The sequence below is a fragment of the Anas platyrhynchos genome, chromosome 11 (assembly GCF_047663525.1).
Source record: "Anas platyrhynchos isolate ZD024472 breed Pekin duck chromosome 11, IASCAAS_PekinDuck_T2T, whole genome shotgun sequence".
In the NCBI taxonomy this organism is placed as follows: Eukaryota; Metazoa; Chordata; class Aves; order Anseriformes; family Anatidae; genus Anas; species Anas platyrhynchos.
In genome coordinates this window covers 5,481,277-5,508,949 of record NC_092597.1, presented here as the reverse complement: position 1 = coordinate 5,508,949, position 27,673 = coordinate 5,481,277, and the positions used below count along the sequence as shown (strand labels likewise).

The 27,673-nt window shown below is 44.2% G+C and overlaps 2 long non-coding RNA genes across 3 annotated transcripts; one reads left to right on the top strand and one right to left on the bottom strand.

Annotated features, from left to right (window-relative positions):
- Positions 1-1,519: 1,519 nt before the first annotated feature.
- Positions 1,520-27,135, bottom strand: LOC140003403 (uncharacterized). 2 transcript variants are annotated; one of them, XR_011811941.1, is made up of 3 exons: positions 26,830-27,135; positions 5,817-5,932; positions 1,520-2,148 (listed from the first exon to the last, which is right to left on the bottom strand). It is a non-coding gene; the product is annotated as an uncharacterized lncRNA (long non-coding RNA). The 2 variants fall into 2 exon arrangements; XR_011811942.1 differs by lacking the exon at positions 26,830-27,135 and adding an exon at positions 6,594-7,595.
- LOC119718075 (uncharacterized) lies at positions 21,013-24,827 on the top strand. Its single transcript, XR_005268680.2, has 2 exons — positions 21,013-21,627; positions 22,675-24,827. It is a non-coding gene; the product is annotated as an uncharacterized lncRNA (long non-coding RNA).
- Positions 27,136-27,673: the final 538 nt, after the last annotated feature.

Here is a 27,673-nt window from a genome sequence, read left to right as displayed (position 1 = left end):
AGTTGTTTTTCTCTGGAACCCACTGTTTGGGTTTTGTTTGTTTGCATGCTCATGGGGAGTGTGTTGCGGTCTCCACACAGGAACTGGTTTGTGCCACTATGAATATCATCCACAGGTGATACTAGACTGAAACATTTACCAGCCAGGAGATTTCAAGTAGGACTTTCCCCAGACATTATTTACTTATTTAAGGTGGGCATACGTCCCCTGGGACTCACTAAGTTCCATAGTGAATTAGGAGTGAAATTCCCATGCAAATAGCTAGGTGATAAGAACTGAATTTAGCTGCATCTTTAAGTGATTGTCTGCCTTTGAAAATATGCCTTTTGGTCATTTAGCTCAAGCCACAGTTGCTTTTAATTTAGCTTCAGAGACTCTAACTCAAGAAACAGCTCATAATTACTACTGGTGTATCTACTGCTCTCTGAAGAAAGACCTACTGAATTGTTAGTTTTAATAACAATAGGATAAATATTAACTGGCTAACCATTTTGCAATTGTCAAGCAAAGTCTAGAGATATGAGAGTTTGCTTAACAAAACAGTTCAGAGGAGTTTGCCATAGGTCTGGCTGTACTCTCAAGTGAAAGTCATAACCTGAAACTGCTAACCAGGCTGCACTGGGATCACATGAAGATGGTGATGCTAGAATTACCAAACTGTTTGAGGATTTGACCTCTGGAGCAGACTGATGAATGTTTTTTGGATTTAAAACGAAGGCTTGTGTCCGCTATGCAAACACCTACTTGTTGGAAACATTAGAGTCATATAACTGACTATGCCAAATCTGACAGAGGGTACAGAGCTGATTCAGACAGGCAGACACATGCAGAATCCTGTGTTCTGACACAGCGTGAAATGGTGACCATGAAATGTTGGATGGATGTCCCTTGAATGTTGCACCAGCTACTAACCTTTAGAGAAGCCCAAATATTCCTGCTTGCTTTCATGGTGTTTGGAGGCTTTTGGTGCTTTTTTCCTGTTTTATTTCACACATCAAAAGAAGATACTTAATCAGTACGAAGCAACAAGCACCCATGTAATGAATGTTAAGCATTTCTGTACTACTTGCTGCACCCATGACCAGGCACAGCTTCCCTAAAAGAACTGCCAAGAGCCACACAACACACACATCTGCAAGTTTGCTCATCATTGCCTTCCCTACCAACTGCGTAGTATCCATGCCATTGCAAAAATTGGCCTTAGCTCCTCATTAAATACTGTCTGTGGCTGCATTTTGTTTTTGCCAAATTAAAATGTTTTGAACTTGAATGAAAGTGTCATGTTACAGGACACCGTTTGATCTAGATAAAGCCAAAACAGTGCTAATCTTGCACTGAATCCATGTAAACACTCTTACTCACTGTTCCTTTATTAAGGAATGAGGCACTTTCCCCTCAGTCTGAGGTCTGACCAAAAAGACTGATACACCAAAGAGACACTGGCAGAAACTGTAATTATAAATGAAGACATCATGAAACCAGCCCTGCATAAGAACAAGATCATGCTCCAGCCTTTAAGTAGCTGCTGCATTATAATTACTGAGTAAAACAAGTATAAAATTTATCAGTATCACTGGGAGATATTAAATTTTTTTCACACTCCAAGCATAAACCAAAGTGTTTACAGGGGATTATAACAAGGCTATAAAACATTACAGTAAAATGAAACTTGGCAAGCCATACACACCCAGATTTTATTTTTTTACTTAAAGAAATTTAAAACTTGTGGGCTACCCTGTACCAATTTCTTGTACCACATAAAAATGCACATTTTTACTAGCTATGAACTACATAACATTTGGATATTGACATAGAAACTGAAACACCTCAGGTATTTTTCATCCTTTGGGTTAAGTATATATTTTGGAGGCAGTCCATTCACTTTCCAGTAAACAGTGTACTTCACAAAATGACCTGTTTCCTCCCCACAAGGCCAGACCATTTAAAGGAGATGTTAATTCGCTTCCTGTAACTAACGCTCATGGAAGAATTTTCCACTGTGAAATGGGTGAAGAGCCAGCAAACAGCTCTGGAGCTCTGTTCAGAGCCCAGGCAGCACAGCAGGGTAGGAACAGCCTGCACCGAAGCAGCACGGCAGGGAGAGCAGGAACTGCAGCACATGCCCAGCACCAAACAGATGCCTTTCACCTGATGGGAGACAGCAGCAGCAACGTGACAAAAAGGTATCAAGAGAAATGCATTGAAAAACATCACATTTTTTTTCCCTAAAGCCCAAAGGCACCAGACTGTGATTTCAGAGTACCTCCTACAGCAGCAGACGTTGAGACCTGAATACCAAAAATAAGCATCGTCTTTCCCCTGGTGCACTATGCTACCATGAAGGCAAACTCTTGCTTCTGCTGCTCGCTGCTCCCAGAAGTCCTCATGAGCCCCATTTACTCTGTGGGGCCACTTGCATCCCTTAGCTTCTGCAGCATGAGGTTCACATTAAGGAAAAAAGTCAAATCCTTCGAGCTGTCAGATGTGGCAATGACAACAAGTGAGGATCTTAACAGCACTCACAGCCACAGCGGGTCAGACTGAATCAGGCTGTCAAGCTAGCCTAACCTTTTTTCTGATTGTTGCTGGTACAGGACACCAAGGAAAGAGCAGGAGGATGGGATGAGGACTCTGTAATACTCCTTCTGAAATTACAAGAAATTCAGCAGCAGGTTTCATCATTCCCTTGGAGATGGTGCACAAAGCCAGGATTGGGCTACACACCGAGGTACCCAGCAGAAGAGCACTATCCATGGAACTAGTCAACGCCTCCATTTTCACCCTGCCTGTATTCAGTACTCTTTGGCACAGACAGTGAGGCACCTGCAGCTCACTCTTAGTGTCTCCTTGAGGCACAGTTTGCCTCAAAGTCCCAGTGTGTTTAGTTTGTACCTCGCCTTTTGAGAATATACTTGTACAGATTGTAGCAGTGCAAAATGCCTGACATACCAAATGCATCAGATTTAGTTAGCATCAATGCATAGCCTATCTCTACAAGAAAGGTACAAGAAGTCAAAAGTTGCCAGGAAACACTGAACTCCAGGTAAGCACTTGCATTTCCAGACATCCAGGAATCCAAACAAATGTCCAAAATGTCCAACTTCCCAACTTGCTAGAACCATAAGAAAAATAGATTTATATCAATGACAGACACTGCTGACATGCTCTTAAAACTCTCCTCCATAACTAGCTCTGAAATTGCCTCAAGCCAAGAGAAGACTGTGCACTGCCAGCACTGCTTCACCAGCGGGGCAGGGGCAGGCCCCACTCCACACCCTACCACGGCAGGCAGGAAGGACTGACCGCGTGTTCCCATAAACAAGCACAAGAGAAACAGCTCACTTTCCCCTCATTGCTGCATCCTAGCCAACGATATCCATATAAAAGGATGCCTCTAGTAATGCTGAACATGGATCCAACTAAGGGAGCTGCAGCAGCAACACTGAGACCAGCAAATGGCATACGCTGCTGTTCCTGCAAGTTCCTGCAATACGTCAGCAACAGGCACCCTTCCTGGCTGTGTGCGTTAGACAAATTACAGCAAAGCTGTTTGTGGAGCACTGAAGAGTCATTCCCAAAGGGGAAGGGAAGGGATGTAGGGAGGAACCAGTATCTCAACAGCTTGGATGTGCTTGATCCACCTTGACATCCACTGGGCACTTTGCCCCCCCAGAGCAGACACAGGGCTCTGGCTAGGTTCAGGCTCTTTTTACACACCACCACCCTTCTACAGCTCATCCCTTAGAGCTGGGGTGGTTTCTTGTTATTGGGTCTGACTGAGAAATGCCCAGCAGACATTGAATAACATGATTTCATAGCTTTCTTTGCATTTGTGGGAATGTTTTGACAAAATTAGTGAAATGGGCCAAGACTGCAAGCCATCATGAGATACTGGGAAGAATGACAAGTGTGAAAGTTGTGAGAAAGTTTAGCAGCACTCAGAAATCCAACAGTACTGCTAAATACAGATGGAATTGGACAATTACAGCTTTTTACTTTCAACCAAAAAACACACATTGCCTTAAGACCCTTCAGAACACTGTCTGCTGTCTGTGAGAACACTGTCTGCCTTGGCAGGTTTTTTTCCTCCATGAGCCGATCGCATGCAAGTTGTAGGCTCCCTGGGTTTGTGAAGGGTTCAGATGTAATGAAGAACAGCTACAGCAACCTCTCATTGCAATCTTAGTGGCATTTGGGTGAAGATCTACATACCAGCTCAGTTAGTGGCTGATAGAGATGCTAAAAAGTAACACAGCTTTTAAAGTCATTAATGCGAGAAAGAGATGGTAGGTGCTTCTACAACATCTTCAGGAGATTAAAACAAACTATAAAAGTCAGACTCTTCTAAGGAAACATAATGTAAATAAACATAATAAAAGACAAGAAAGAAGCAGTTTTAAAAACTACTTTCATTCAACTGTAGTCAGTTCTGAACGTCAAAGCTCTCTTACAGTTTTGTTGCCTCAAACAAAATAAACAAAATAATATTGGTAAATAATTACGTCGAGAGGTAAATAATACGTTGTGCTATAGCCACTTGTCCTGTAGGACTAACATGGGATGTTATATTTTCATTTAAAGATATAATATTGAGTGCTTATGAAGTGTTACTTACTTACAAGGAGAAAGCACGCATAGTAAAGAAAGCCATATGTTTGAAATAATGAATAAAGGAAATATATCTGAAGTGTTAGAGAAGACTTGCATTGCTACAAGAAAGGAACTTAAATCTTGAAGTCCTTTCTAAAAGATTCTCCGAAGCACGCACACAGACAAATGTATCCAATGATTCAAGAATCATTCTTGGACAGTTTTACTATATTTGACTCCCAATCGCCTCTTCACTGCCTTTTCCAAGTATATTTTTTCCTATGTGAAGTATCTTCTGAGTAGCACCCTTTTAGAATTCTTTAAAAATAAACTTCAAGTAAACATTCCAAGCTTCTCAGAGCTGTATGCTTTCTGAAATAATCCAGCTTTTTTGATCATCACAGGAGCAGTAGCACAGTCAAAAGAAAATACAAACAGAGCCTATCAATTTATGATTTACGTAAAACTTAATCAACATCACATTGACTACACAGGTAAATTTTATCACTTCTTTTATTTAGACCATTATTGCTTAGCTTATTCACTCCATATTTCTGTCTGGAAGGAAGACTGATCTGGAACATTTTGACAAAAATGCAGTGTTTACACAGCACTTCTTGATAAAGTCTTTAAACCCACAGAATCCAGCTGGATCTCTGCTGCCTGCAACATTTGCCATACATAGTTTTAAAGACTAAGATCAATAAAAGTAACCTGCAGTTCTCCACATCTTGCATTGCCCTAGCGGAGTTGAAGGGCCCTGTCAGCTGGCATAGCTTCAAAGAACTTTTAAAACAACTTTATACCAAAACAAGCTAATTACCACAGTCTGCATCCAAGATGGACTCTCATATGTTATTATGTTGTCAAGGAGGCATCCCTAAAGATCTGAAGAAATCACTGTTGTATATACCCAGTTACACAGCTGGACTCTAAAACACTATGATATTTCAAAGCCCAAAAAAAGAGTTTAAAAAAAGAAAACCACTAAATATCTAACATAATGAAAAATCATTATAAGGGATCAAAAGCAGCTTTAATTTTGATGCCACTTCACTGTCCTCCCACACACTCACCAAGCACAAGAAGCCCCTTCACTGCTAGCCATTGTCCCAGACCCCACCCACCAACATTTTTATACCCATCTTGAAATAGCCTCTTGCATCAGATAGAAAAGTTACACTGCAAACCACAGAAAAGTCACAGCCCTTTTTTATTCTACATACCTCCAGAAGAAGCAGCAGCAAGAACCAAGAGCCTTGTCCAACTGCAGCGCTTGCCATCAGTTGCCGCATCTCTCGTCTTTCAGCTCCCATACTCTTCACCAGGCTCCTGAAGCACACTGCAAGAGACACATTTCATACATAAGCTCCACAGCAGAGGCAGTTACGAACTGATTTCACGTCTCACGCTTCCAAATGAGGAAGCGGTAAGAATTCATAGTTCAGATTATTTGTAGTCTTTGCGTTGCACAGCTCAAGGATATCATGCACTGCAACTCCCTTTATCCTGTGGCCAAAGCTGTGCTGAGGGGAACATGATGCCAGCTGCAGCTACTGAGTGTAGTATTTGCCCCAAGATTGTTCTCTTTACAGGTGTTACTCACTTCAGCACGTGGGAACCAGCAGTGAGAGAAGACAAAATCTCTCCAGTTTATTCCAACTTCAGTCCTGACCATCCACAATCAAGTACCAAAGCTGAGTTGGCAGTTTGATTGATAATACACAGCTCTAGTCAAAGTAGATCAGCTCCACAAAGGGTTACTTAAAAAATGTCATATAAACAGAATAATAATAATAAATAAATAAATAAATAAAAGGCAAAAAAAGCCACCACCATGTCTAGCTAGCAAACTAATTAGATAGGATTTGAGTTTTCGCACCAAGGCATAGACTTCCACCGTTAAAGAATACAACTTCTTAATCAGCTATTTGGCCATCCATTATTTATTTATTTATTTATGTTAGTGGAGAGAAAAGATTCAGGATATTTTCAAACCTCACCATGCATTTCTGCAGGAAGCAGGAGATCCTGCCTGCCTTGTATTCGTGTTCTCCTTTGTTTCAGGTTACACAGATTAGCATTGTCAGTAGATGATTTTCAGTGCTGTCTAAAGATCATCCCTGTAGGGACAGAGAGGAAAAGGATCCTCTGCAGCTGTCAACAGACATAACATGACCAATCTGGAGTTATTATAACTTCCAGAACAAACAGAGTGCAATAGGAACGTTTTTGGTTCTGGCAGACCATATCCGTGAATAATTATCTATAAAATCTGTGATAGCTCAAGCTAGGGACTGAAGACTCCGCCGTTTGTCAACTGTTATTGAAATTGATCTTATTAATTCTTAGAAGTCCTTTGCATTTGAGCAGAGATGAACATCGCTACAAATGACTTATTCCAATTAACTTATTTATGGAACTGTCCTATTCCATGTTTGTTGTCTTTCATACAATTAATACATGTACAATTTTATTCTATGGAATCTGGGCTCATCAATCCAATGGGCTCCATTAACTGAGAGCATAGTAAGTTTAGAAATTACGTTAATAAGCAGCAGATGATGAAGCATCACTCCAGGTCCTGACCATGCTATGTGGGAACAAACATGGAAATCCACCTTTCTCTTCCTTGGACTGTCTCTAAGTGTCTGTCTCCCTCCGTTTAACAACCCTGCCATCCACGCTTACTCCCAAGCACAATAGGTTTAAGCACAGTGCCTACTAAAATGGGGCATGAGCAAAACTGACAAGAATTCCACACTCCTGCAGGACAGCATGGGCTGAGGCCCAGCGTGGCCCAAAGGCAAAGCCACCAGCCCCTAAGCCCCCTGGCTGCTTCCCACGAGAGCTCCAGGTCATCCAGCAGCCCTGCACCCAGCCCAGGCTCCTCCTGCCACCATCCCACAGCTCGGGAGCTCCTGCTAGTCACTGCCCAGTGAAGATCAGGGACAGGTTAAGAAGCAAACACCTCCCAGGGCTTTCTGTCACACTTAGAAGTATTTGTGCTTCGACCTCCGTGCCTGTTTAGCTCTGTACCAACATCACTTAGATGGACAGTACTTTCCTGCCTGGAGCTGAACACGTGCTGGAACCCACACAGTTTCATTTGTGTGAGAAAGAATCACATCTCTATTCCCTTTTAAAATTTATTTGTAAGGAACATACAAAATCCTGTTTCCTTAGGTGTAAAAGGAACTTGATAGGAACAGCCAGCTTCTTTGGTCCAATATTTTTTTTCTGGGAGTTACCAATTAACCCAAGAGATCCTTTTTCGTTGGGAAATTTGATCCAAATTATGGAATATTACAATTTTATATGCTATAAAAGTCAAATCATTATTTTGGATTAATGCTAAAGAGACTGCTGTTCTAGAGGAAAAATATATCTGCTAACACATGAAGCTAAACAAAAAAAAAAACACTCAACCTGGAATACATCAACATGACTAGTTAGTCAGAAATAGTGTTAGTGGGCTGGTCATTCCAGAATAACCCTTTGAACTCCTACTACAGCTGTGATTACTTTTCTGCTCCTTTTGGTAGACTTGGCAGTGCTAGGTTAACTCTTAGACTAGATGATCTTAGAGGTCTTTTCCAACCTAAATAATTCAGTCATTCCCTGCCACTTTTCTGGTTTTCTCTTCCTCAAGCATACACTATACACACATAAACAACACCCAATAAATCCTTTCCACCGACTTGCCCTGATTTTCATCTGGTGCTGTGTGTTAGGTAAGGGGACCAACTGCTGTGTCATACAGGACAAACTTTCCTACGACCTTCTCAGTGGATGTCCTGGTTTCAGTTAGGACAGTTAATTTGCCTCCTAGTAGCTGGTAGGGTGCTATGTTTTTGATTAGGATGAGAAGAGTGCTGATAACACCCCGATGTTTTAATTATTGCAGAGCTGTGCTTACACCAAGCCAAGGACGTTTCAGCTTCTCATTCTGTCCTGCCAACGGGCAGGCTGGGGGTGCAGCAAGAGCTGGGAGAGGACAGAGCCAGGACAGCTGACCCAAACTGGCCACAGGGGTATTCCATCCCATCTGGGGTCATGCTAAACAATATATAGGGGTGGGTAGCCAGGGTGGGGGCACCGGCTGCTTGGGGATAGGCATCAATCAGCGGGTGGTGAGCAATTGTATTGCACATCACTTGTTTGTACACATTATTATTAGTGGTACTATTATCACCATTATTATTGTTATTATTATTTTCCTGTCTTAATAAACTGTCTTTATCTCAACCCACAGGCTTCACTTTCCCGTTTCTCTCCCCCATCCCAGAGAGGGAGGGGGGAGGGTGAGCGAGCGGCTGTGTGGTGCTGGTGCTGAGCTGCCAGCCGGGTTAAACCACACCAATGGACAATGCCAACGTTTCTCTTGAGCCACAGAAGTAGTAATGTTCCTGTCTTAACAGAAGGAAATAGAGCTTTCAGAGATTCAATTTGCATAAAATGACACAACAAACTGACGTCAAACAGGATTAGCACCCTCCTATCTTGGTTCCTTGCTAAATACTTTAAACTAACAAGTGACTTGTCCCTCTAAAGAAGTCTTTTTTTTATTTTTTTTTTTAAAAAAAAAAAAACAAAAAAAAAAACCTTTTTTTTTCCTTCAACTTTCATGGGAGATTCTGAACCACTTGAAAATGAATCCAACACAGATTAAATCCTTAGTAGTAGCATATGCGCATACCAGAATACAGAGTGAGGAACCCAATATTAGTCTCCCAGTATCTGAAAGCACCAGCAACACCAAACCCCAGCTCAGCACATCCTAAGATCAGACACTTCCAGCTGGGCAGGTAGCATGTGGTTGAGTGAAAACCTCAGTAAAACTGGGCTTAGTACATTTGAGAGCTGAAGCCATGGACTCAGGTGAGGTTGGAGAGGCTGGAAAGAAAAGTGCTGCCCAGACCTGACAAGCCAGGACTGTTTGCAGGGTGGCCAGGAGCACTGCAGACACACAGGTTTCTTCTTGCTCTTTCAGATTCGTTCACAAGGTTATTTGTTACTCATATTTACTATGAGAATATTGTGAACCTTGTCCAATCAATTTCATTCCAACTGATGAAATATTCTTCTGTACATCCAAGTTCATCCATATTACAAAGAAGCTGGAACAAATTTCTTACGAAAGGAAGAAACTTGCACTACTACATGTGTTGTCATTTCACAGAAAATAGGACAAATTTATTTCTGCTTTTAAAAACCAAGAGGAAAAAAACCACAACCCCAGCCTAAAAGGAAAACAATACCAAAATGAAAAATTTGTTGTGAGTCACCGTGAGTCACATGCCCGGGACTCCCCAGAATTTCTTTTATGAGAAATTTGCATACAGACACACAAAAGGGACCTGAGTGAGGAAGAAGCACTCCTTCTTTCACTTGAACAAATACCAACTGCTGATGGATGTCAGATGAGCTCTGAGATGCAAATGGATCTCAAAAGACTGTGGGCCCATCTGCAAGTTATTTTCCCTGCAATTTATTTTCCCTGCAAGGGAAACAACTTGCAGGGACTTACAGCAGCAGTTATTCTGCTGTGGAGAAGAACAAATCATATTGCAACCATGTAATGATCCTGTGTTATAGTCCTTCAAAACAAAACACACACACAAAAAAAAAAAAAAAAAAAAAAAAAAAAAAAAAAAAAAAAAAAAACCAACACCAGCAACCTAGGACTTCCAATGAAAATGCTTTAATTTCACCTGCACATGCCAGAGCAGGCTTGAACACAGACAGGGCACTGCTGAGTTGAGACATAGTGCTGTGGTGGGGTAAGACTTGCACTGGGAGGTTCTCTAAATCCTCCAGCTGCTTTCATATTGCAAATCCATCGCCAGAGCCTAAGGAAAGTGCCGGACAACGGGACATTAATTTACATCCTGACATGCTGCGGTCAAGCAAGAGACTAGGAGGGCAGTGAAAGCCACCAGAGGGAAAAGTTGCTCAAGGATGACTTGGAGATATTAAGACTTGAAAGTCCAAAGGGAGCCTCACCACTGAACAGCTGCTGCCATGGGGAACCAGAGGAGAAACCAAGAAAGCCTGGGAATTACAAATTAAAGGAGTAAGGTAGAAAGCCAAAACAAGCTGCCTGCAAAAGGACTCAGTCGTCCCAGTTTAAAATAAGGTGAAGACTTCCTGAGATAACCATTTAGACTGCTTTTTCTCCTGTGCTTCCAGTCCTACAGAAAGCTTACCACACGGCACTGTGCTAGTTCTTTATAAAGTGATCAATACAGCTTAGCTCGTCTGAAGGCAGGGAAGAAGACCAGGTGCTCTGAGCTCAGTCTTGTTAATCAAACAGTGAAAGCTGCAGTGAGATCACATCACGTTAGCATTTTTCTGTTCAATGCTCTCTTAAAACACAGGGGAGTTGCGCTGACTTAGCAGCCTTGTGCATTTATCTTGGTCGTAGCTGTATCAGGTTGCTACATGCCACAGAAGAACGAGGCAGAAGGCAACGTGATGCTAGGTGTCACGTTGTGTTGCAGTTTAAAGAAAGTCAACTTTGTTACAGGCACAAGCAATTAGCTGGGAACAATGAGTTTGTACAGTAACTGCAGTCGGGTGGGAGTGCAGGGTTGGATCCAGCGATGGCTGCGAAGACTGAGTAGAATAACGTTTGGCTGGCTAGGACAAGTCATAAACTGCCTTACTTGGTGCTCTTACCTCTCAAAATTACCTCCAAATAATACGTCTACTCATTTTAGGTATCTGCTTAAAAAGGCTTAAAATTAGAAAAAGTAAAAACAGCTACCAGAAGAGAACAAAGCGATCAACTCAGGTGGCTAGAGAACATTCACAAGCACCAACATAACTGGATGCAAAGGCAACTACAAGAGCAGCAATCTCAAAATAGCAATTTTTTACAAGACATGATACACTAGAGCTCACTTACACTGCAGAAACCTCTCAGTAAAGCACAGCTGCTGGGGATACAGTACAAATTTACTGCAGCAACAGGGGATTTTACCAGGGGTGAAGTGTGTATGTATTTACGTAGCTGCTGAGGCTGATTCTCACCACCTGTGATGAACACTGCGTTGTCCGCACGAACTAGAGTACCAGCCTACCTGCACTAACCAGCACAGAGGTCTGCCTGCATACTAACTGCCAGACTTGACATTTGCTGACTTACAAGAATACTCATCTTTTTTTCATCTTGTGTCTGCTCAGACACGTTGGAAGTGGCTTGCTGCATTTCGCACAGCTTCAGGTGGGGCTGTAACTGTAAAAGAAGGAGCTTTAGTAATGTCTGGGACCAAAGACTGGTCTAATCTCAGTGCAGACTTCTTGATTTGACATACTATCTGAAAAGATTCTTCACAATGGAGAAATCAGAGATTAACTGATTTCCTTTTTCTTCCCTTTCTTAAGAGCTTCACGTGGCTGCATCCCACAATGACAGCCTGCCCTTAAAACTGCCACCTCGGAGTGCATCATGATCTACAAAACTGATTCAGCGCAACAGTGAGGGAGGCATTGCTAATTTTCTACAGAAATGAAAACCAAGACACAGACCCATGAAGCCTCTTCTACAAGGCCCTCTGCTGAAACCAGCGACCACTCCTGTGGCAAGAGCGCAGCTCCAATCCTATGCCAAGTCCCAAAAACAACCAAAAAAACATGCACCAAACTGAATTTGACTCCCTTGAAAACAAACAACAACAAAAAACAGAAAAAATCAGGAAGTGATCACATATATTAATTACTAACTTTTCTGAGATTAAGGGTGACATTTGAGCTCATTCACCAAAGACCTACCCCTTCTGGGTCACCCACCCTCCACAGCTGTGTCAGGGAGCCTCACGGAGAGCTTCACCCCATGCTGCAGATGTGGCTTGCGCCAGGCAGTGACCACGCTCCGGCCCGAGGTCAACGCCAGCATTGTCCCCGCCAGTGCCAGGCCTGGACGGGCCCTTGTGCACAAACAGGACCTTTATTGTGGCAGCACAATGCTCGCTTTGAAGCGCGGATCAAATACAAGCCGCGATTGTTCCTACAGCGCTAAGCGGGAAACCTCACTCCGGGGGCCGGAAACAAGATATTAAAGCACACGTTTCAGAACCTGGTGTCACAGAGCAGGCCTCTAAGCTGCTGCCTTTCGAGCTGTGGTGTTATTAGGGGGCTGTGAAACGCTTGTAAAGCATTGGTCTTTGTTAGCTAGACCAGCAATATTTACAGGAAACCAGTTGCTGGAGAGTTTACAGGCCCAGCTGTACAGAGGCTGTGTGTTTAAGCATACAAGCAGCAGGTCCCAAACCGATCCATTCCTACCTGAGGAGGCTGAGCACCCCCAGGGCTGGCCCTGAGGAGGCCTCTGTAAAAGCAGGTGGCTCCGTTGGGGCGGCAGGAGCTGGTAGGAGGCATTTGTCCATGACCCATACCTGAGCCCCTGCCAAGCAGGACACCACTTCCCAGTAGATGAGTGTCCAGAGAGGATTTTGTGCTCTATTTGTGTAAAAGTTTCAGCTACACTGCTGCAAAGCTGTTTGCAGGTCAAGCCTCAGAAAAAAATATTTTTCTACAGTGCAGTTTCACCTGAAGAGACACAAAACTGGGATTTACAACACCACGTTCCCCTCAGCTGGAAGCAGGAGCTCAGTCCCTGAAGCTCTGCTGCCTTGCTCCTGTTGTGAGGGCTGCAAGGGAGCCCTCGGGGTACAGCCTGCAGCTACGCTGCCACACCAGCCCTCCCCACTGCAGCCAGGGCTTTTTGAACTCCTGCTCACCGCCACGACTCCTGTCCCCAGCAGGCATGAGAACTGCCTTGACAGGAGCACATCTCCTCGTGTCATCTGTGAGGAGCAGGCTTACCAGCTCCTGATGGACAGCTTTTCCTCATTTAATTCTCCACGGGGCTCACATTGCTTCAGATAGGTTGATCTGCACCAGCAGCATGCAGGGCTGATTGCCAGCTGACAGCCAGCCTTCCAAGGCTGGCGCTCCCTTCCCCGTCACACAGATCATGCTGGGAACGGAAAGCCACGTGTGAGGAACCGAAGCCCATTCACACCAGCTGAGGTTTGGACCTCAGAATTCTGCTCAGGTGGCTGAACACGATCAGCTTCCACGTCTGCATGACACGCTGCAGGCAGAGGCTGGCACACGAGCACTGGTCCTGCCCCATGCTCATTGATGGGCTGCCTCAGCTGCACCACTGGGCAGGACGAGGAGGTCCCTGCAGGCACTCTTTGCTGAGCTGCTCCTGGCCAGATCCACAGTTCTTGTACTTGTGGGAAATCTTCTCTAATCAACACTAATTGCTGACCTGGCTTTAAGCAAGCTGTGTCTTCCTGTTAGCTTAAAAAGGATGTGTGAGCAGGGGTGGGCACGTCTTAGTGGCTGCTTAGCTGCATTTGTCTGGATCACAAACAGCAGCCCAGGCAAGGTGCTCCCACCACGGCAACGTCCCACAGAAAAGTGAATTCATCCAAATCGTGTTTATCAAGGCTCCACTATCAGGATTTATTTTAATCTCAAATGTCTGAACTAACTGCATAAAGCATTTCCATGCAAGACCATCAGCAATACAAGAAATTCCTTCAGATGTCAAGGTCATCTGAAGCCACACAAGTTAAGCTTGTCAGTTAAAAAGTTTGCTGGTCATGTTTGCGTGAAGGAAAAAAAAAAAAAAAGAAAAAAAAAAAACCACGCAAGAACGAGGATGCCTGCATTCTGGGAAGGATTTCTAAACTGGCAGAGAAGAAAGTGTAATTTAGCACTAAAAATAATGGTAACACAACAAGGAGATTCTTGGAGAGATTCTCCAGTTATGCAGATGGGCATTGGAAAGGAATCAGAGAGACAGATTCCGAAAGGATCAGAGCATACTGACTGTTGAACACCTCATGTAAATTGATCCTGTGGGCACAGAGGATTACTAAATGCTTGCAAAAATGCAAGCGAGAGCTCTCTATGGCCCACAGGCTGACTACAGCCCATCCAAGACCTTGTGAGCGTGCCACATAGCCACTGTCATCCAAGATTCACAAACAGGATTCTGGTGGCTCCTCCTGCTAAGGGAGGAGATCGTTCCTATTGTCAGCCTCTCCACAACCTTTTCCGGGGTTCAGACAGGCCAGTGTTTTTCCTAAGCACTGAACAGAACTGAAAACACAGATGAACTGCCATTCGACCAATTAGGCAGAACAAAAACTCCTTCAGCGAGGTATGATTTGTGGATTAAAGTGTTTTCCCCTGAGCTGAACAGAACCCCAAAATCTTTTCCGGCAGCTTATCACAACTTAGCTAACCCCAATCCTTAAAAGACTGCTGTATCTCAGTACACCAAGGAAGGTCTTTGTCAGGGACTTTCCAAAAGCCCTCGGCAAACCTGTTACACACAGGGTACAGTACAGGCCTCTGAATTTCACAAAACGTCTGAGATGCCAGGAGTAAGAACCGGTGGGGTGGATGTCAGGCACAGAACAAGCCTAGGCATTATTTCACTTTGAAATCTTTTGCCAGTCATTTGGAAACTCACCACACTGTTCTGGGAGCCTGGAAAACAGAGGACTTCAAATGGAGCATTTCGTGTCCCATCTATACGTGGTCCTGGAGAAGCAGCAGCAGATCTCTCAGATAAATTGAAATGGGTCAGTGAAACAAACACGGCAGAAAACAATTCATAAAATCCCTCCAGATTTTCAGCTGCTTTTTTTGCAGATGACTCTTCTTTCACCCTCTGGGACATCCATTAAAATGAGACTAAAATATGCGTAGCCCAAGGGATTAACCAGAAGATGCCATGAGTTTGTTGGGAATAAGCAGACTATGCCTGCAGTAATAAAGGGCACAAACATACTGCTATTAAACACTGCCACAGGCTTCTTTGGTAATTGTTGTCTGTTCATAATAGCTCTGTATCATAGCCCACTTAAATAGAAAAGAATATTGGGGGGTAACCTTACCACTTTCATAAATGATACCACACTCATGAAAATACTGACAAATCTGGATAGGTGACTAGCATATGTTCATTTTATTCAGCTAAAGAGCAAGACTATCAGACAATTCATCCACATTAACTCCCTTGTGGTAGAGCTACATCTTACTAAACAATAAAAAAAAATTATCTGCTGCATGGAGCTCAAGCTCTGTGAAAATGTATCTACACCTCCCTGAGTAAGCAGAACACCAGACACTACTTACTAGCACTCACAGAGTTAACCTCTGTGCACTGCCCTCTTCAACTGGTTTCAAGATTATTTGTTTAAACAAGTTAACAGAAATGTCAGAGGCCATTTCACCAACTGCATATGACGACAGCCTTCTTCCTCCTCTATCAGCAGAGAACAATTACACACTGGGAGACAAAACTCAACATTTACTAATGTTGAGTCAGAGTAGGAAAATTTGTCCAGAAAATACATGCAAATGCAAGAAAGCCGAGCCAGGCTGCTGCATTCTGTCTTCCCGCTCTTCCGCTCTTCCCTCAAAAATGTTGCCTAAACAGGGAATGCCATTCCAGCTCTGGCTCGAAAAGCCCCGTGGAAGAATTTGGCACATCAACCACCTCATCCGTTCCCAGTGCTCACTCATGAGTACTGGGAGTAAATTGACATCTGGATAAAGCCTGGTGAAAGTTAACAACTTCTGGTTATATCATGCAGGGGACATTCTTCCAGCAGCATCAGGAAACAGCAAGCCCTTCTGAGGATGGGCTTGTGCACAAAACACAGGAGGTTTTGGATCTACTCCAGGATTACAGGCTCCAGACTTTCTATGACAGCACGGACAAATCTTCCTGGCATTTCCTTCAAACCACAGCTCTGACCACAGGGGACTCGGGAGGCTGCTGCCATCCCCCTCCAATAAAGAGCCTAGGACAAAGGGGTAGCTAAGTGTCGGACATGATACGGGCCTTCATGTAATTCAGTTTGATTTGTCTGTAGGAGCCATCTCTTCGATGCTTAATGACACATACTCAGCAATAACAGTGCAGAAACAGCAACTTAGCAGCACCAAAAACCCCCAGAGAGCTGCACAACACCAGCTCCCTCGTACACCTCTCCTCGCTACCTTTCCTTTTCTCTAACCAGAGGTGACTTCTGCAAAACTTTCCTACCATCAGGATAACAGCGTATTTCCTCCCCATAAGGGTACTACCCTATAGAGAGACTTTTTGGAGACACCCCTCCACACATAGCTCTGGTCAACAAGTGAAAACACAGCCAACCTCCTAACCCTCCCTAGTTTCTAAGAGCAAGACTTAGAACAAGCTAACAAAAAGAGCCCTGAAACATCACTTCTAAAATTTCTGAGTACACTTCTAACTTCTGATTTTCAGGAGAGTCTAAAAAGCAGGTGAGATGCAGTGAGTTACTCAGGTACAGCACCATCTTTTTCCTTCCAAAAGACTTAACCTTAAAAAAAATGAATATTCTCTACCAAGAACATTAGTCCTACCCTCAGGAGACTTGAGATTTTTCTCATTAGGGAAAGTAGAGAGATTTACTAAGTCAGAGAAGCTACAAAATCCTTGTAAACTGCCAGGTAGAAGTCTCATTTTGTGAACAGACATGTTTATGTTGTAATTTTTCTAGATGCATACCATAAAACATCGCCCGGATGCGTATAAACACCTCTGCAGTAACATGGAAGTGGCATCGCAGAGCTGGGAAATAGCGTGGCATCCAGGGGACAGCTGGACCTTCTGGCCCTACCGTCCCTGCCTTGGTAATGTGCAAGGAATGCATGTATCCAACTCACACGCTTCATTTTGGGCACTTACACTGTGCTAAAATGGGGGTGTGATAAAACATTACCTATCTTACCTCTTAATTCTCCCCTGAGGACCCAGTCTGCTTTTAAAACTCTCTCCCTGATTTGCCTCCCACAGCGGGAGGTCGTGTCAACAAGTTAGTTAATGTTTGCTTTGAGGATGGAAAGTGCAAAGTACTCGGCTCTGAGCATTATTATTATACTACTGCCTGTATTATTATAACACTGCCTGCTCTGGCAATGAGCATCAGGGCAGGTGATGGTTACACCGGAGTGAGTCCCTTTGTCCTTTTGCCTCAGCCACCAGCACCTGCATCACGCTTCAGTTATCCAGGAACACGAGCCTTGCCTTGCCTTGCCTTGTCTTACAGCTTAATTATAAGCCACTTCTGGTCAATCATGCACCGAGAAACAGAGCAGAAAGGCCAGCCATTGTTCACACTGCACATAAAGCACTGCAAACGACTTCCAGAGCACCTCCAAAGGCAGCGCTGTTTAGGTGAGGAGACCCCCTGTGGCAAACAGTCAGGCTGCAGTAGTACTGTGGCAAAGGCTATAAAGAAACCAAAAATAGGCAGTAGAAGCACATTACAGGAAAATTCAAGAACAGAAAGTGCAGCAGCAAACTGTGAGAGAGCAACCTGACCTGGGCTCTGATAGCTGAGCTCTAGCAGACCTGGCTGCAGCACTGCGGAGCAGCATTACTCTTTAAATATCCTTCTGGCCCCTCCCACAGAAAACACTATTCCTGGGTCTTCATCTCCCTCAGCTCCATTCCCAGTTGTGCGCAGTCAACTGCCACCAAAGAGAGATTTGAGCTAGGATGCCGGGCCAAGAACTGAAGCATCCAAGATGCGGACACGTCCCCTGCTGCCCCAGCGAGCCTGGGGTTACCTGCTGCAGCTGTTTGCTCTTGACAGCATCAGAGCTCGAGGCTGACGAAGAGGTGCTGAGCGCTGGACGGGGCTGTGGGCAGCAGGACCTGTTCTGGACACTGCCACGGCACAGCAGACTGCAGCGGCTGCCAGCACCCTGCCACCAGGAGCCAGGTGAGGCTGAAGAAGAGCAGAGCCCTCTGCCTTCCAGACAGAAGGAACAGCGGGGTGCTGCTTGGGATTTCCTCAGTAACCTGGGAGATCCATTAAAACATTCTTCTTCTCCCTGCCAGTGCTTATTGGTGTTTTATACAGTCAAGCCCTCTTTCCTATATATTTTCTTTGAATTTACTGCCCTAAAAATATCCCAGCTGCTATTCTCTATGTATCGCATATACTCCAAAAGGAAACAAGCTGTTAAATCAAGCTTATAAACAGGTACATCTGTTATCACATCTTTACTGAAAGGAGCTAGGAAGCTCTTTTTAAGACCCCAAAATGGAAACATTGAGCACTGACCACCTTACAGCACTGGAATTGTGCTGAATTAGTGATGGGACAAGCAAGGGAAAATTTATTAACAAATGAATTCCTGCTATTACAAACCACTTCCACTGCACTACCAAGGCTTTTAAAGCTTTGTAACAGGATAAGACATCTTCCTTCTTTCCCAGGAGTACAACTGAAGTCTGGATTTCCGTGATTGCTAAGCTCTTATCACAGCTCCCATTAACTGTGGCAGAAGCTGCAAGTGTTTAGCTCCTCTGAGATGGAACAGGTTGGTGTACAGAAAGAAGGGAGAAGCACCCCCAGCTCCTACGGCGGTCTCAAGGTCCAGCCAGTAAGCGTCTGCTCCCCGTGTGAGGGGCAAGCACGAGTGTGTGCTCAGAAGAGATTGTTAAGCACCGTGCCAGGCTTTCAGCACGTGGGGATGGGAATGGGTTGCAGCTGCTAAGAAAGCTTTGACACCAGCTCTTGCCCTTGCACACACAGTTAACAAAGGCAGCCAGGAGCATGAAGAGCGTGCCAGGTCTGTGGTACTTTGGGACGTGCCTGATCACAGCCTCGGCCTGCACAAGTCCAGAGGAAGACTGGGGCAACAAGCTGGTGTGCTCACGAAGGGCTGCACCTCTTGAAGCTCTACGGTAGCAGTAATTTCAATCCTAAATTTAATTGGTGAGAAGCAGATTTGATAGACATCTGCCCTCAGAAGAAAATGCTTTAGAGAGACAGCATATTCTTCAAAGTAATTCTCCTGCACCACCTACAGTTCCTCCCTTCTTATCTAAATGCACTGTTAGGCAGCCAGCTATTGATGCTCCCCAGGGATTTAATTATTTGCAAGAAATCACTGTTTGCTGCAGACAGTGCTGGGTAAGGTCTGCTGGTATCAGACTCCAGGCTGTTTTATGGCTTGACATTAGAAGGAAAGCGCATGAAAGTCAGTCTTATTGCACATGATCAGATAAATGGAGTCTTCAGGCACAAAGCTGAAAGCTCTTCAGCAAAGAAGAGTAATGCTTTTTGTTGTTGGGCTTGGTGGTTTTTTTTTGTTTGTTTTTTGTTCTTGTTTTCAGAATGCTGATAGAAACTATTAGGAAACAACTTATTTAATCTTTAGCGTCTGCCAGACTCTTACAGACTTCTGTGGGAGGTCTCTTTAAGCAAGGTTATTTTCAAACTATCCACCTGGAAAAAACAGAGAAATTAAGAGAATTTTGAGTATTATCCAGTCCCACCACACGGTGATGATTGTTCTGTGATAAAATTTCCAGAGCTCAGCAGGTGTTTGGGGAGGCAGTGACCACAGCCTCCCTTTCAGCACAGCAGTACGTAACCACAAGAGAATGACCCAAAACAAAGGTGAAAGGAAAAAAAGAGTGTAGGAACACAGATGTGAAGACAAATGATGAAACTGGATGATGCTTGTGCCAAATATGTTTTACCATAGAGAAATGACTTTGTGTGTGCTGGGACTGTGACGTTACTCTAAGCACATTTCTTATAGTGGCTGGGTTTGTGTTCGCACAGTTCAGTGCTCTCTGTACTAAAACACTTTCTGCTCTTCCTTGTCCTGGCTAGTTCCTCGAATGAAGAACATAGAAAGAAGCACTCAAGACACTGAGGACAACCAGAACAACAACAACAAACTTGTTGAGTCAGGCCCTGGATCCTGTGCCAGTAAGCATGCCATGGACAAATCCTGTAAGTGTCTGTAGTTGCATACTGTGGCCAGTCAACCCGTTGCAACCAGGTAACAACCCGAAAGACAAAAGATACTGGACACCTGGGAAAGAAACAAGAAGAAAAACTCAGAAAAAATGTAGTACAAGCCCTCTTTTGCTGGGTCAGAGCAAGTAGATCTGTCACTGCTACAGGGTGCTTCTCCATGTGGCTGTGAGTCACTGCTTTATGCCTATTCAGATATGCTGCAACACCTGGTTGAAGACCCCAGGAATCACAGGCCAGGACACCATTCACAGCACACTTTGTGCACTTCTGTCGTCCACATCAGTGGTACTACATTGTTGGCAGCAAAGGAAAGCTTTTGTTATTCTGAGCTCCTGTTGTCACAGAGAAGTAACAGCTGAAAAGCAGCAGCAGGACAATGACAAATTCAAACAAGAAGCAATTCACAGAATCACAGAATCTCTAGGTTGGAAGAGACCTCAAGATCATCGAGTCCAACCTCTGACCTAACACTAACAGTCCCCACTAAACCATATCCCTAAGTTCTACATCTAAACGCCTTTTGAAGACTTCCAGGGATGGTGACTCAACCACCTCCCTGGGCAGCCTGTTCCAATTCCTTGCTGTTTATGCAGCCCAAAGACCAATTACACAGAAGAAAGTTTCAGTGGCACAGCTTCAACGTGCTGTTGATGCTCAGAAGCCAAAGGCCCCATTGTCTGTCAGGTGTTTCAGAAAAACATGCTAAACATAGTCATGACCCTAAATACACTCCATGTAATGTCTGCAGAGTAAAACACTATGCGTGGACCAGCTGGCTGGGTTTTTGTCTGTATTGGTGTCATGGGAAGGACAAACAAGACTTGCTCATTCAAAACTGCTACACTGGCTGCTGTGGTACAGAAACTTAATTTCAGAGCTACCTAAAAAGAGGAATTCAACAGGCAAGGTTGCTGTGGTCTAACCAGTACAGAGTAAGTGACATCAATGAGGTAACACGGGCTCAAATTACCAGACAGGGAAGAGGATGGATAAAGAGTCCTTGCGTGAATGCTGGCTTCGCTGTTGGAAAATAATACAAGAATCCTTTTGCACAACTCCCTCCTGACTGCTTTGGACGCAGAGCTTCCGAACACGCAACCAGAAAGGCTCGTGCAGCCCAGAGCAGGATGCATCCCCTATTCCTGACTTCCTTGGGAAATGTTCACACCAAATGCAAAACTCAAAATTCCTGGTAAGGCTTTCACATCCCAAGAACTGCTTGGTCAAAGGAACAGCACATTAACCTTCAAGTTTTCCCACAGAAACTGGGGATTTATGACTTTGATCCTTTTACTTTTTGTATAAACAATTTTCAACTCTTGCAAATTCCATATACTTTATTATTGAAATTTGAACAGCCAGTTACAGGGGAAACAGAGTCCTAAGTCACTAAGTTTTGCTCCTACAAGGGCAAGAGCAAAACCAAATAAGATAAATTAATTTTCTACAAAAAGTGGCATTTTTGTCTGTTTGTAGAGTGTCCAATATATTACTTTGGAAGATGTGTAAATAAATTGTCATGGAAATCCAAGAGTTGAAAAATAACAAAATTACGTTATTTGTCTGAATCCTTAAATTCTTGTGCACTGTTCTGTTTTCCAATGTAGGGAAAAATAAATACAGGGAAAATACACAAGCAAAACAACAACAAAAAAAAAGAGCTTATGGCCAAGGTTTGTCCAAAGAAATCTGCACCAAAACAGTCTGATCGACCTGTATGAATGCTGCACTAGTTACTGTTATGACTTGCACATACAAGGGTTTTAAACCTGATTGCTGCTGTAATGATGGACCATTGTGTAACTCAAGTATCACAACCAAAGTATCATTTCCAAAGTGATCACCCTGTATGGGTTTTTCAGTTCCCTGATAGTATTTTCACAGTTGCAACTCTAGTTCCTAGAGAACTATGATAAACAGCTCTAAGGTAATGACCTAGCTAAACAAGATTGTATTTATAGTGCTATTATTTCCCCTTTAGTACATTTCAGAGCACAGAGAGAGCAAGTGGACCCCTTGAGAATTATATCCGAACATATCTCCTATAAATATTTATCTGAGTGACTTAATTTTAGCTTTACCTAGGTCTTTCAGGGACACAGAGTGAATCTTAGCTTGGGAAACTAGAGAAGCAACGCAACATGACCTTCTCATTTTCAAGCTAGTTTCCCCTTGCTGAGTTAAATTACCAATGACTAACCTATTCGGCATGTCATTTTAGTGTCATTGCTTTTTGCAGAATGAATGTCAGGACTCACAGTTCCTGATAGATGCTGCACTTTCTGCTGAAGTTGATGGTGGAGAACATATCAGATTTCACCTTATTTTTATGCCATGAAGACCCTCGGCTGTGACAATGAAATGCCTGGCACTGCCCAAATTCACATCATTCCTTTCTGCCCAGTACAGATATAGTACATTCTCATGAGAGAAAGATGTTCGGCTATTAAAAAAGAAAAATAAAATCCTGATCAGAGTAACATCTTGGAAGTAAATTGCAACTGAGGATAAGAACATAACCTTCTGGATCACGAGCTCTTGAGTTTAGATGTATACAATGACGTGTACCTATGTGCTTCACATAGTCTGATAAAGTTGTGGCTTGCAAAGAGGTATTTTCTCAGGCACTGTTTCCCAACTGATGCCAGATCCTGCTTACCAGTATCCTCATCACCTTGCTTGTAACACCTGTGCAGCACTGAGGTTTGTGAAACACAGCCCGTGTTTCTAGCACCAATCTTCCTGGAACTGTCCCTCCTCACACAGCCTCAGGGAGGGACTCTATTTTAACCCACCACTGCACATCGATTCTTGGCAGTATGCCGATCCATTTAATGCATCAGATGCTTTGTTCCAAGCATTTGATTTCAGGCAGCCTTGGGACTGACAGAGCTGCACTAGCATTCTGCACATTTAGCTGGATGAGAATTGCTTCTGTGATTACTGCCCTAGCTCCATGCATGGTGCTGTGTTCAGAAAGGGAGAACTAGCACTGCACAGCAGGATAATACTGCATTGTAAATATGAAAAGTTCAACAACAGCTCCAAAGCATCTACCTGATGAGGCAAGGCTTCAGCTCTAGCCCTGATCAAAAACTGTGATGCTTCATTAAGGTTGTTATCTGTCATTCCTCAGCCTCAAGGAGAGACTGCTATCATAACCGGCCTGTGCAGCAGTTTTCCCAACTATAGCAGGACCTACACCATTAGTACCACTGCCCTGAGGATGCTGATGTGGTCAAGCATGTTCTCCTCAGCTATTAACAACAAATCAACCCTAACAATTAACTTGAACACTTGCCACAGATATTTAAGCATTACTTTGCTGGATGAAGGAAAGGTCAAGAAGGATCTTGATAAGCTGCCAAACAAAGCAATATTTAAACGGTCTCAGATCTGCTTCCCTGTTCAGTACTTCATAGCTATAACAAGGCTGCAGGAAAAAAAAATAGAACTGTATTGCTTGGGTTTGGCCATTGCAGGCAATTCGTCTCAGCAGAATATGTAAATACATGATGGAACCTTTGCCAAAAATACACTGCCTCTCCTGTCCTCTCCTCTCCCTGGTTTCAGGGTGGAGACAGATTCCTCAAACACACTTGCAAGGCCAGTAATGATCTCTAATGCTTTTTAACACTAAGATGCTGAGGGATGATATAGTTCAAGAACAAGTTTTCCTCCTTTTAAGAGGCCATTAAACAAAAAAACAACCACCTCTGATTATTTCGATAATGCCATTTACACTGTAGGCCCACAGGTGGGTCTGACAGCAAAGCGGTGCGAGGGAAACACCTGGCCATTAGAACAAGAATAGTTTTGTCAGTTGGCTTTGTTTTTTTGTGAAAAGGTTTTGTTGCTAAAGAAAACATGGCACTGAGCTACACCTTTAGTTACATTTTGTTAGAGTGAAGTATTCTCACAGACTCCAATTCACACAAGCTCTGTGCACTCAGGCCCAAGTGTGAAGACCAGGCCGAATCCCACCCCAACAACTGCCAACAGCCACGGGGCCGTGGCTACAGGCATTGAGGTAGTATTAGGAGACATTTCGCTCTTGGCTTGCAACTTTCAAATCCCTCTTTTTCCAAACAAGTTGCTCTCTTCTCAGTGCACAAGATAGCATGAGTAGCACAAACTGCCACATAAACTCTCACTGTGACTTCCACCTAACCTAGGGATGATCAATCACCAAGAAAATGATTCTGCAGCAAGGTGGAGCTCACCACACTTGAGCATGTTCCTCACGCACACTTGAGTGGTTCCTTTCTCACCCAACACCACACTGCCTCTTTGGCTGTCAGTGATAGAAATTTCTATTTGGCTTCACTAACTGAAGAAAAGATCTAGGTCTTAAAAAAAATAGTTTAAAAGGTAATAAAGCAAGAAATATAAGGATGAGTTTTGTTTTTGCTTTAAATGTAGACCTGTTCGGTGCAAAGCAGTTGTGCCACCACAAGAAGAGGCTTACCCGATTCTAGAAACCACAGCGAGCAGCCGAGGGTGCAGTGGGGAACCTGTAAACGAATACTGCCACCAAAGCACCTGCATCATGAAACTACACCCGCACCAGCCCTGTCCTTCACCCCACAGCTTCCCACAGAAGAAGCATGGAAGTGCCAGTGGCACTGACTGTTCTGCCCCACAGGCTCCCTGCTGAACAAGTCCCCAGAGAGGCCTCCCAAGCCAGGCTGCAATGCAGAGCCTTCAGACTGCTGCTGTGTTCTGGAACCTTCAAGGGAAGCTCCTCTCCCCTCTTCTTCCCTGTAAAATAGGTCACTATGTAGAAGAGACGCTTTATGGGAGGCAATCATGTTAATGGCACCTCCTAAAGCTCTTCTCGCCAAGGATACCATTCTGGGGCACCACTAGGACCACAACTTCACTCTATTTACCACAGCCCTTCTCTGTTGGTCCAAGGGGACCACTCCCCACCCCTACTAGGGAGGCCTGGCTAGGGAATGAAGATGCAGCTGGGGAGAGCTGTCCTGCTTAGAGGCACCTGAGGGGCAGGGCAGTGCACAACAGCCAGGAACAGGTGCGGAGATCACAGCCTGCCCACAGCTTGTGAGGAAACCACATCTGCAATGCAAATTGACCATGCACCAGCAAGTCATTATCCTGGACAGACCTGCAGGCCTGATCTTCCTTCACTTCTAAAAGGGAAATGGGGATTTTCATGATAAACATTCATGTGGTTGAAGCACTGCTGAGCAGACAACTACTAGACGAGGCATAAGCCAAGTATTTAATTAGCAATTCAACTGACTTCCCTGTGTCTTGGGTGTTCCCTGCCACTTGCCACATGCCCATCCCTGTTATTGCCTACCTCTACCCAGATCAATGCCCAAACCACCCACCAGCATCAGGAGGTATTGTGATGTTGTGTATCCCCAGCAAGCAAACTTCAGCATCAGGAAAGGAAAAGCGCTGCTCCCAAGAGATCATTTCAAACCAGGCAGGTGACAGTAACAACCACAGGTGGAAGAAAAGGTCTCTTAAGTGTGCAGTTTTACACAGTGCCCCCAGCATTTGACAAATAATTCCTGTATCAGTATCACGTAAGATTTATACTCATAATTAACCGGAAGCATTCTATGAATAAAGTATCAGTCCCTGGGGAAGAAGAAAAAAAAATAGCAAACCCCACAAGCCTGATACTCTGTATGAGAAGGACCTGCAGCAGTACAGAAAACATCCATGTCCTCAAAGCACAGCTCCTTACGGATCACTCCCTGGAAGGGGAAAGGTCTGTCCAAGCTGCAGGTTCTCCAGACAGCTGGCTTTCCACAGCACCACTAAGTACAGCATTTGATCATGGTAACGGGGTTACAGGAGGCCTAGAGCAGCTCCAGTGCTGACCTCATTGTGAACCCAGTTCTTTCAGATGGAGACATCTGCAAAGGGTATAAAATGCATCAAGCTACCAGCAGCCTATGTAACTGGGAACACTTCTAAAATCCAGTGTGTGTTTCACCAAAATAGGTTTGTTTTGGTTGAGGTAATATTTGTGTCACTTCAGACAGCAAACAGTCCTCCTACAGAAAACATGAGAGGGGTTTCTCCTCTCCTCACCCAGAGTAGGCTTAAGAATACTCACACTTATAAAAACAAAAACCTAAGAAGTCCTAAATCACACTCTTTTGAACCTGAATTTCCTGACTTTTACTGCTATGGTGGCAGGGAGGCAGGAATGAATTACTGGGGTGTACATGAACTTCTTGAACTGCCGTGTTGCTGGCAAAGCTCTGTGCAAGCACACACCACAGCACAGCCAGACTCCCACTCCCCACACCCCCACAGGACCTGCAGGCTTCTGCTGGAGGTCGCCGCTCCTGCAGCCACAGACTGCGCAAGTTCAGCTCCAGGCAAAGCCAGACAGGTTCACCAAACTCACCTCTCAGTGCATGCCCACACGATCCCTTCTGCTGGCACAACTGCGGTACTGCCCAACCCGTGGGCAAAAAATCAGGAGTAACATCTTTAATGTGAATTGTTAGCGGCTCTCAACAGGTCTCTGTGGCTTCACTAACTGAAAGGTTCCAACTTGGAATTGTTCTGAGAACTTCAAGCCTTTAACAGGGCCTCCAGACTCTTACCTGCCTCACCACTCCACCCATAGCACCCTGGGGGTGCTTAGGAACCTTTGTACCCTGCACCAGCCCACCTGCTGTGGGCAAAGCAGGACACAAAGCCCCCCGCTGCAAGCTCCAGCATGGGAGCACACAAACCACCAAGTGGTCAAACAATTACGTGATAAGAATCTGCAGCAGTCACTGAATAATTTGTGGGATAAACTATTTCTGGAGCATTTGATCAGCTCTACTGGCTATCATTATTTTTGCTGAATCAACAGCTCCCATCAGAGCATATGCTCTAGAGAAAACAAGCAGCACTGTGACAGGTTAGGAGATATTTACTAAATTAAATGCACACCCCGCTTGCTCCTCTAAGCCGTAATGCAGTACATACATAGAAATCCAAGCAGCTACATGCATATCCTTTCTGAAGTGGCTGTCTGTACATACACAATCTGTCCCTTCAAGGTTTTTCCATTAACATACCCATGTGCAGAGCTATAAATCAAAATGAAAGGGAACAGAGCAGGCCAGCAGAAGAGCAAGGGAAAGAAAATATATTGTAGGCTGTTTTGCAAAAAGGCTGTGATTAGCTATTATCAGTTAAAAGCACAGTCACAGACAGAGAGATTCAGAGCCTTAGTGGCCTACAATGGAGAGCTA